An 11,766-nucleotide genomic window follows, 5' to 3' on the forward strand; every position below is an offset into this window, starting at 1 on the left:
AAAAACAACCACCAGGCCTGCACGAGACGCGCAGAACTGTCACAGTGAAAACGGGAAGAACGGTCTTTCAGAGCCTCTCTTGACTTTTCGGTCACAAACAGGATGATTTTTCGAGCTACCAACACCAACACCGACATCGATGCTGGAATTTAGCGAAACGAGCTCTTCAAATCTGTCGTGTTAAAATATTGTAACGTGGTTGTGACGTTGACGAAGGCAGCAGTTGGTGTGCCCAAGATGAAACTGTTTATTTGGCTGAACTTGTGGTTGGTAGACGGACACATAAACTTATAGCAAGCAATGCACGCTGTATACACTGATATCAGTGAACAGAGCATTGACTGGCGATGTTAGGTCTGATCCATGGCAAGGCACGTCGGCACATATAGATGCGGCGTCGTACGTCTGAGCATTATTGCTAGTAGCCATGTTTGTTATCGAATAAATTGAGCTGCTCGCGTTCGCTCAAGCCTAGCCAATGATTTCAAGATAATCTTCAATACTCCCATACATTCTGGCTCGATCTGCACAAAGCACTATACCTACATGTGCGATGGACAGGCATAAAAAAACAGAAAAAAGGAGTATGTGTGGCAATAAATAAAGCCTTTCTAATGGTGTCAGCAACTTCGTTCAGGTATACTTCATTGATATGTGGGGTTTAACGTCCCAAAACCACCATATGATAATGAGAGACGCCGCAGGGGAAGGCTCCGGAAATTTCGACCACCTGGGGTTCTTATACGCGCACCCAAATCTGAGCACATGGGCCTACAACATTTCCGCTTCCATCGGAAATGCAGCCGCCCCAGCGGAGATTTGATCCCGCGACCTGCGGTTCAGCAGCCGAGTACCTTAGCTACTAGACCACCACGGCGGGGCGTTCAGGCATACTTAGATTCCATTCTTTTGTTTGAGTCTTCACTTAGATAACTCTTGATATGAAGTCGGTAGAATAAATCACGAGTCCCTCCCAACATGCGGCGTGCGCCGAAATGATATCGTGGTATTGGCACGTAGATTGCCAGAAATGCATACTACACAAACAAGTTCACTACCTCTTTTTGTTGTCTTTATTGGAGTCAATTTCGAGAATTTATTGCGTACTCTCCGTTCCTGTATAGTTAGGCTGTCCCACGTAACTTTAGTCAGAGTTTAAAAATATGCAGGAACACGTAATTACGATGCGACTAAGTGTAGGTTGCTCACCGTTGCCTGGAGTTAGTCGGACTATTTTCGTGTTCTCAAATACTGTTTAATTAGATATGTTTAATTACCTAACATTTGAAAAACAAAGATAGATAAAATTTTAAATGAGAAATTTGTAGACTGGTTTGCAAAACGTCCGATTAGACAGTTTTGAACTTTATATCTGTATTGTATTAGTGTTTTTCTACTGATTACAAATGCCCGCGAAATAAAAAATACCCTGTGAGAAACTCGCTTGTGCGGCCAGTACGCACAATGATTCTAGTGCTCCCTAACGTTCCATGCAGGTACGACCATAGCATTTGCCCCATTGTGCTGTCTCGGCAGGGCCACAACGATGGTGGCGGCTTTGCTATCTGACACAAAAGCGATAAACGCTGTGACTGCTTATCACTGTCATAAACCAGTGCGAGGAAAGCATGTCGTTCATATGCTGAACGTTAGAGAGCACTAGAATCATCGTGCTCACTGACGCGCCAGCGGGTTTGTCACGTAGTATTTTTTGTATTTCACGGGCATTTGTAATTTGCTGAAACACACTAATACCTAACATATATAAAGTTCAAAACTGTTTAATTGGACGTTTTGCAAACCGATCTGCAACTTTCTCATTGAAATTTTCATCTATCTTTGTTTTATGAAAAGTTAGGTAATTAAACAAATCTAATTCAACAATGAGAACACGAAAACTGTCTAACTATCACCAGGAAACGGTGAGCAACATGCCTTCAGTCGCGTCGTAAATACGTGTTTTGACATATTTTTAAACTCCGGCTAAACTTACGTAGGGAACTCTGTATACGCGCTTCGTTATGGCATACAGTGGCTCATGAGTTCTGACTTGGCTGCTTCAGATTTGGGTGCACGTTAAAGAACCCCAGGTGGTCAAAATTTCTGGAGCCCTCCACTACGGCGTCTCTCATAATCATATAGTGGTTTTGGGACGTTAAACCCCACATATCAATCAATCAACTTGGCTGCTTGTGACTCGATTCAAGTTCGACCTTTTGTTACCACCGAGACGCAGCGGGGCTCTGAAGAGATAAGCTGTTTTTGTTTCTTTTACTATATTTTTCAGATGTTCTCCTTCAGTATGAAGCGTTCGGACGGGTGTTCATCCCGCCCTTTTTGCGATGCCTCGAATCGCTCACTTTTCCATGGTATTGTATGCACCGGAAGTGTCGTGTGTTGCAGCAAAAGAAAGTATATCTGATACTAAAGTGATGAGCGAGCACAAAAGAAAGACAGTTCTGCGTCGAGCAATCCGAGCGTTCAAGGCGTTTCCGGAAGTACAAGCATGCAGTGACAGCAGTGAGAGCAGAGCATCCCTACACACGCATTACTGCTACGACAGCAGAAAAAAAAAGTGACTAGGAAAAGTAGAGCCTCAAGTTTCCGAGGTCTCAATGTAAAATATGAGCAAATTGGGACGACGTTGGAAGAAAAAAAAATGCAAACGAGACTAAATTATCGTAAGAAGACGCATTTGCGCTGTCGTATCTCGAGAGCTCAAGATGGTGGTTCTGTTTGGGCATTTCGTTATCCGATACTGTGGTGCCCCGACGATCATTCGTTATGCATCAGCGAATAATCTCGGGTGCAGACCGCCTACTTCATGCGAGCCATTCGTGGGGAGTTACCGAGAGCGTCCGAGATATCATCGGAGCTTTGTCTCTTCCGCTACAGAAGTAGTGGCCTACTTGCGTTTCTCGATTTACAATGCCTTGCTCTTGGAGATTCCCTTATGCGGTTGTCTGGTGTTTTATTTACTTCAATTGTTTATTTTTGTTGGATAATTGCTCTCCTTTGCGGTACTTTTGAACGAAAGCATCTATTCGGCGTTACGAGGCTCTACAAAACTGTAGAAAAAGACCGTTAGTTGTTTGTCAACGTCTCAAAGACCGGCACTTCCTGAGACTTTTATTTAATTTCTATTCTTCTTTCTTTTTTATTTTTTATTTTTACGCCTTGACATCGTCCACTCAAAAGTTTCTTCAGTTGTCGTTCACGTATCGTCACCGCTTTCCAATGGCAGTGGCGCAGAATAGCGAGTTGTTCAGCTGGTCTCATTTTTTTTCGTCTCACCAATTTGTTTGTTTGCTTTTTACGGTCTTTTTTTTTCTATCACCAGTGCACCTTCTCCGAGTGTCTAATTCAGGAACTTCTCACGTTTCAAGTGCCACAGACGCCTGTGACGTTTCCTCAGACGTGAAAGCTGACAATTTTTTACCTCGATTCTGCTTTTTTTCTGTGTTTGTTATCAACTAAAATGTTTTATTATTTTTTTATGTTGTGGCACTCTTCTCGCTCAAACAGCGCCATTCTTCGCCGCTTCCATTTTCGAAGTGAAGAATACAGAAGCACTTGTGTCACCTCTCAGAAAACAGTCGTTCAACGCTCATGTCACTTCCTTTCATAGACTTCTGTTTCACATCTGCATTGGTTCTGCAAAGATATTTTTAGAATACCCATTCTTCAATTCTTTCATTTCCATACCGGTTCCATACCGGTCCTCTATGTACCGAGTGATGAAACGTTATCTCCTTCTGTTTCCTATTGATAGTACTCAAAAGGCCTTTTTTGTTGTTTATGCTGATGATCATAATCATCATCATTGTCATTCTTAGCCTTTATATATTCACTGCAAAGCGAAAGTGCTTCCCAGTGATCTCAAGTGAACCCTAGCTTGCGCGAGCAGACTTCATTTTGTCCAAGCGAACTCCCTCATTTCGTCACTCCATTTCGCTGCCCCTCTTTCAACTCTCTGCGTTGCTTGTCTGCGTTTTCCATCCCTTGGAAACTATTCTGTTGCTCTTTCTGTCCACCGGTTGTCTGTTGTATGCATAACGTGACCAGCCTATGTCCACTTTGTTTTTGTTGATATGAGCTAGATTATCTGCAACTCCTGTCTGTTCTCTTAGTTGTGCCGCCGTCTTCCAATATCTCAATGTAATTCCGATCATTCTACGTTCTCTAGTATACTGCGTGGTCCTCAGCTGTTGCTTTAGTCATTTTGTTAATCTTCATGTTACGGCCCCACACGTTACAACCGGCAGTATACAATGGTTGTATACTTTTCGCTTTATTGATAGTCGCAGATTTTCTGTTATAATTAGGAAGCGCCTGCAATACGAATGCGCTGCAGCTCACTCGTGTTGTTCCGTTGTGATTTAGTTCTCCCATGTGTCTTAATTGTACTTATTCTTGTATATAGTACAAGATATGGTTTTCGATCTTAGATTGTTCTCGTTTCACCAGGCCATTCAAAATTACCATTGTTTTCTTTTCACCATATTAACTTTGAAGCCTACCTAAACACCCTCTTCGTTGAACTACTCAACAATTTTTTGCAATTCATTGCTATCGTTATTCAAGAGGATGACATCTGAAAATTTCAGGTTGTTAAGACATTCTCGAGACATCGACCTTGATCTATCTGTTTTAACCCTTCCTCCAAGCATGCGGCGAGCAACGTTAGAGATATAGTATCTGCTTGTGTTACTTTTTTGTAGATCGTAATTTTATCGCTTTTCTTGAGAAGAATAAGGTTGCTGTGGAGTCCTTGTAGACGTCGACTAAGGTACTTACGTAAGATATAGGTACTCCTTGTAGATTTGAGGCTTTCAAAACTGCAGATATCTACCGAGTCGAATGCCTTTTGTGAAAGAATGCCATTCTAACAAACGCTGGCTTTGAAAATTTTGACCACCAGAGGTTCTGCAACGTGAACTGAGGTCTGAAAGCATGAGTCTTAAGAATTTCATTCTCCATTGAATAGGTGGCTGCCAATGCATCGATTCGACCTCGCCACCTTCTGCTCAGCACCACAACTGCCCGACCACCCTAGTGGGTCATGCCAGGCTCCTCAAGTTGTACCCGGCTGTAGTAAACTCTGCACAGGTGGCACTTCGGTGAGTGAAACTTCAAGCACACAACAAATTAGCAGTACAGGTAAAAAAGGCACGGGAAGAGTAAAGTTGTGGTCGTTTTCTAACGATTTCAAGCATCCGTCAGAAGGTGCAGACATAACGTGGTTTAAAGCACGTTGTTTCACGATCCTAATGAAAATCTGCGGATAATAAAGTCAAGAAAGGTATAAAGAACGTTTATTGTCCTATTTTAAGCTTTTTTTACAAGTGATATTGTGATAGATAAGTGAAGAAAATAAAAGGGACGAAAAGACAGCTTGACGCCTTCCGTTTGGACCGAACCTGTGACCTTCGAATCTCTGCTAGTGGCTAGTCGTCTTCTCCTCCACTTGGCTTTCTTCACATCAACATCCCAATTAGTTTAATGCACTCGAAATAGCACAATTATGGTTCCCTGTGTCTTACTTGGTTTTATTATCTCCTAGTTTTCAGTAAGGACGTGTCAAATAAGGAAACCAGGCCTAGACTATTCTCATCCTTCATTGTTAATAATATGTTGTGTTGAACAAATAAAAGCGAGCTCAAAGAATTCCTTTTTTTTCCTTCTTCGTTGTTTCATTACGTCGGGAGAGGTAACAATAGAGAAAAAAAAACTAGGGCTAATACCTTTAAGCAGTAATGCCGAAACTATTGCATCATGCTTCTAGGACCATGAAATATTTACATCTTTTACGAAATAAACGCAGAGACATCTTCGAAATGAAGCCTATAGATTTATGCCTGTGCGTACGTACAGACGCTACGTTGCATGAGGTAACCAATCAAGAAGAACGCTGCGAAGAGAGGTGCATGGAAGATAAAAAAACAAGGACACCATAAGAACACGCAGTATCTGATAGGGAAAAAGTACGCCGGTCTAAAAAGAAAACAAACAAACGAGAAAGACACATTCTATCACGTAAGAAAGGAAACGGTGTCCAGCGGGTTAGAAAGTTTGCTCTTCTTTCACTTGGGTTTCGTTGTCTCATTGTCCACTAAGATTTGTGAAGCGCAGCATGCAATTTTGCCTTTGCCTTTTTTTCTTAGGAGTTGTGGCGTTAGCAATATCGGACCGCTCTATCGCAGTGAGGATCAACCGTATCGAGGCGATGACCTTCATAAAGCTAGCGTATAAGCTGCGAAGGTTGTGGCGAAGCAACGTGATGGGACAAAGCACGGAACGCAAACAAAACAAGTAACTTAGATTACGTTAAGATCGCTTCTCCGTTGGTGCCGACAAGAGGAATATAACGAACAGGAATGCGATGTTATTTCCGCCCTAGCGTTTCACAGATGGCACCGTATTGTGCGATTTGTTCATCCTTATGCGATTTTCTGTGTGTTTGCCCCAGACCTGTCCGCTTTATCACAGTTCCGGAGGCACATGCGAAGACATAGCCCGCATTCGCAAGAAGCCGTCATGCTTGAAACGAATGAAGCGCTTTTCGCATGCATGGCTGCATCGGAAGAGCTGCCTGGGGTTCCAATCGGAAGACCATCCTGCCATCTTCAACTACCGTTCTGGAGCGAGACCTGATGTGTAGTGCCTTTGTGCGCGAACCGCAGATACATAACCTTCACAAACCTGCGCGTTTAGGAACATGAGGGTTCCGCAGCGGGGTGTGCCTCTCAGGAAGGTTCTAGCAGCTTAGCTGCTGACCCGAGAGGTGTTCTTTTCAGGTGCTGTTGGGTCACTCAACGACGAGGATCTTTCTTTCTTTTGTGCAACAAAGAAAGGTAAAAAAACTGGGGGATATCTTTTCTATGCTCAAAAATGGGCCTCTAGGGTGTGCCATGAAACCCCATTTCGGTTTTTCTTACCCTGCGTCAAAACCAGGGTTGGGTGTGGTCGAGATGAAATGACATCCACTGAATTTTTTCATTGCTAAACTTTGCCACTACAACGTCCAGCCACTCCAAATTCGTCATCATCAAGCTATTCTCATTGTCCGTTATGTATTATGTCAGGTCTGCCGAAGTTTGTTGTGTTAGTAAAGGAAAGCATCACCAAACACATGATTCCCGCCTGGCTAACTGAAGACGAAGACAATTATAGAGGAAAATCGCAGGTTATTTACAAGCGTGCTGTAGAGCCTAAAAGTTAATTTCGCGATAACGTACGAATACCCCATTATGATTACAAGGCACGCTGTGGCACCGTTATGATCAGCAATTTTGACCATCTCAGGTTCTTTAGAGTGCACCTAAATATTGCCACAAAGGGTTTCTCTCATTTACGTGAATAATGCCGTCACCGACATTGGTGATTGAAACCGTGCCTTCAACCTCAGATGTAGTACACTATCGCTTGAAGGTTACCACGGCGAATCACAAGGCAGACACAAGCGCGACACAACATTTACTTTGAAGTTGAGGTTCATCAATTTGTTTTGTTTTAACAAAAACGTCCTCGCACCTCTTCTGTGGTCAAAGTAATTGCAAAATAATATTGCGAACAAATCAGGCCCTTAATATCCTCACATGCACGCAGTACAGTTTCCTCATTTCGCAAGAAGTAGAAAGACGCGAAAATTAACAAAGCATGTCATCAATAATTAAGGCTCACGTTTTCACACGTCACCTTAACTGTATACCAGGGAGTTAATTGCTTGGTTCACGGAATGTTTAAGCGCCACTGGCCATGGAAGTTGCCTTCGTTATCTCTAACGCTTGCAGTTTCGCTGTTGCTTATCACATGCTGCGCTTTTACATGATGACCGAGATATTAAAAACATTGTTTCTGCTGCAGTGACAACATTTTTTTGTTTATAAACACGGGCTCTGAATGGTCCTCATGATTAGTCACACGTTACAACTTCCCGACGGGGCAGCATAAATAAAACGACTGTCCCAGTGCTGCAATGAAGCAACCTTAGAGCGCACCGCTTGCCATTCATTCTTTTATTTCTTTGTAGTCTTGAAGAATGTCACATGAAAATGTTGCCCGTGCTCGATTCTCTTGTGTGTGCCTCCATGGAGCTTTTCGGTGTTACTGCGCGAATTTTCCAGACAGCTTTAGCGAACGTCACTCATGTTTCTTGTCAAAAAAGGGCTCTCACTTTATGCGTATTTGTTTTTTTTCTGTCACGGCTCATAACACAACCTTGGTCCGTCCACACGTGGACGTTCAGACAGCTGTCTGTTTGCATTTCTCGCGTCCTGGTGGAGCTAATCACTTGCACCACTCTCTCGCCACTCTCTGGACTGCCTCGGCACAAACGACCACGCATTCTCTTCGGGCCCGACGCAGGGAGCAAAGAAGTTCGCCATCCACACTCTGTCACGAGGAACGCCGTTGCGAGGCTGACGTTATCGCCGACGCGTGCCGCCGACGGCTCGCGAGCTGAGGAGAATCCCAGAACGACAGAGTGGGGTGGTTGCCAGCACAAAGAGAGCGCCGCGCGTCGCTCTTGGTCACCTCGGCCTGCGGTCGTTTAAAACGGTCCACGCATAAGTACGCGTCACACTTGCATACCGAGCTCATTTAGGCTGTCTTGCCTTTTGCGCTCGGCTCAGGAGGGTGGAAGAATGCGGTGTACCAAGACCGCTGTGCTTTTTTCGCGAGCATTCGTGGTAGCCATTCGTCACGCCGTGTTTCAGACTGCGATCTCGGATATTTGCTAGATCTGTGGAAACGCTTGCGACGGAGTAAATGAGAGAGAGAGAGAGACGTTTGTTACCCTACACCTGAACAGAAAGAAGCTAAAGATTAGGAAGATTAAACAGTTGACGTGAGAAGATGGAGAGCTGGCACTCGATCAGAACTTGTTATACGATCGTCACACAATTTTGCATCGATTGATCCTATTGGCACCCTCCACAGATAAAACCGTAGTGAATGCTTTGATAATCCAACATTTTCGACCAATATGCAATGACAACAGACTTTACAGAGTGAACGTTGTTTTGCGATTTCCTTGTGAAATTATTTAAACTTTCAGAACCCCTGATAACGAATAGAAATGCGAACTTTTGCACTGCATCAACAATTTATGAAAGTTAACTTATACTTTATGTACTATAGTACCTATAGCGCTCAAGAAAACCTCAGTTCTTGTCAAAATATGAGAGCGTGTGCCTCTAATGCGAGCAGTGCCGTGTTTGACTTCCAGCTACGACAGTGCCCTGGTTCATTCGGAGAGCCACACTTACCTGGTGCTGTTTGTTGTGCCTTGTCATTTTAAGTGGCTGTCCAGATATCACCACCCACACCCTTCAATCTTCCTCCCCTCTACTTCACTGTCCTCACAACGCGGCACCGTGCTCTCGTAATGCTTGTAGGAGTACGCGTTCTTGCTTTCCTTAAATCATGCTGAACAGAGACAGTAGAGCAATTGTTATTTTATTTATTTAAGACATACTGCAGTCCGAAGACCAAGCAGGTGGGCAGGGATTAATTACATAGAAAGCATCAATCCACATGGTAAATTGGTACACAATTCTGAAAACAGTCCTACAAGTGTGAAGAAACAAAAAAAAGATAGCAGTACACAAAGAAACATAGCGGCACAGTGAATGTTTAAAGAGAGAGAGAGAAAATTTAATGCGGAAAGGCAGGGAGGTTAACCAGAAAACATATCCGGTTTGCTACCCTGCACTGGGGAAGGGGTAAGGGGAAAAAGGGGAAAGGGAGGAAGAGAAGCACAAACACACACACACACACTCGCACACAGTAGTGTCACAATCGTTCAACGAGGCGGGTCGCTCGCAGAAACTTCATCAGCGCCTTCGTTGCTTTCTGGCGTGAGGCTCGATCTTTCCGACATTCCAAGATTGACTGCTCAGAAAATGGCTGGTCGTCGAGGCGAGCAAACACTGCTGAGAGGGACTGTCGCTGAGAGCTGTACTGGGGGCACTGACATAAAATATGTTCAATTGTTTCGTCATTGTCGCAATGGTCGCATGTAGCGCTGTCTCTCATTCCGATGCGGCAGGCAAAAGCGTTCGTGAAAGACACCCCAAGCCACATACGGCAGAGAAGGGTCGTCTCGGATCGGGATAGGCCAGATGGAATAGTAAGTCGTAGGCATGGGTCCAGGCGGTGAAGACGGGTGTGGAGAAAACCGGGCGTATTCCGCATAGACCTTGCGACATCCTGCGCAAGTGTATTAATCTTTGCTGCTGCGTCGCTTCTTGATAGTGGAATAGGTTCCATCACTCCATTTTCGTGAGCATTCTTAGCTGCATTGTCGGCATGTTCGTTACCGATGATGCCGCAATGGCCTGGTAACCACTGAAAAGATATGTCATGTCCTTCGTCTATTAGGTGATGGTAAAGTTGTCGTATTTCGAGCGCCAATTGGTCTTGAGGTCCACGACGTAGAGCATTGTGTAGACATTGGAGAGCTGGTTTCGAATCAGTAAAAATGCTCCATTTTTGTGGTGTCTCTTGGTCAATCCTGCGGAGTGCGCTGCGGAGTGCCGCGAGCTCCACGGCTGTCGATGTCGTCTTGTGTGACGTTCTGAACTAGATGGTCTCGGCTCTTGCTGGGAAGATCACAGCTCCTGCAGATCCTCCAACAGTTGTCGAGCCATCCGTGTAAAGTTTGACATGATCTTTGTAATATTCGTGTAGCATGAGTAGAATCATCTGCTTTAAAGCTGGCGCCGAGAGCTCCACCTTCTTGCGAATCCCCGGCACTGTCAAGCGCAGTTTTGGTCGGTCCAAGCACCAAGGAGGTGTTAGTATCCGTTCCGGAGGCGTGTAGACTGTTGGAAGACACTCACGGAAAGTCAATACTCTCTTACAGAAGGAGGCACTCGGTCGATCTTCTGGAAGCGAAGCTAGGTGGTGGGCAGGGGCGCGAGCAAGGTGTCTAATATGAGCTCTAAGCACCTCCAAAGTAATGTGCACTGTGGCCGGATGATCTTTGGCGATTGCGATGGTTTCCGCTGTTGATGTACAGCGTGGTAATCCAAGACAAACTCTGAGTGCCTGGCCCTGGGCGTTTTCTATTGTGCGTATACTGCTTTTGCAAGCGTTCGTCAGAACCGGCAAGCTATACCGCAGGTACCCCAGAAACAGCGTTTTGTACAAATGCAACATCGCGTGCACTGATGTGCCCCACGTTTTGCCTCCGAGGAACTTGAAAAGTTGTGCGATGGCCGTTAGGCGCTTCTTTAGAGTGGCCACATGGGGACTCCAGCAGAGATTTCGATCGATCGTGACCCCCAAAAACCTGTGGGTCCTGGCGTAGCAGACACTGTGTCCATCGATGGTGATGGGAAATGACGTCATTGCCTTCCGCGTGAACGCGACCAGCGCCGATTTCTCAGGAGAAATCTCGAGGCCTTGTTCTCTAAGGTACGCCGATATTGAATTCGCTGCTTTCTGGAGTCTCGCACGTACCTGAGGACGTGTTACACCTGATGTCCAGGCACAAATATCATCTGCATAGAGAGATATCTGCACGGAATCTGGTATGCGTTCAACGAGACCGATCAGAACCAGGTTGAACAGTGTGGGGCTCAATACACCACCTTGAGGAACACCACGGTGTGTATAATGTTCAGAAGTCGGCCCATCATCAGTTTGCATAAACAATGATCTCATATGTAGGTAGCATTGGATCCAGCGGTACACTCGCCCACCCAAACCAACTGACTCGAGGGCGTCAAGTATGGCTTCATGAGAAACATTGTCATATGC

The sequence above is a fragment of the Rhipicephalus microplus genome, chromosome 4, assembly GCF_043290135.1.
Source record: "Rhipicephalus microplus isolate Deutch F79 chromosome 4, USDA_Rmic, whole genome shotgun sequence".
Lineage (NCBI taxonomy): Eukaryota > Metazoa > Arthropoda > Arachnida > Ixodida > Ixodidae > Rhipicephalus > Rhipicephalus microplus.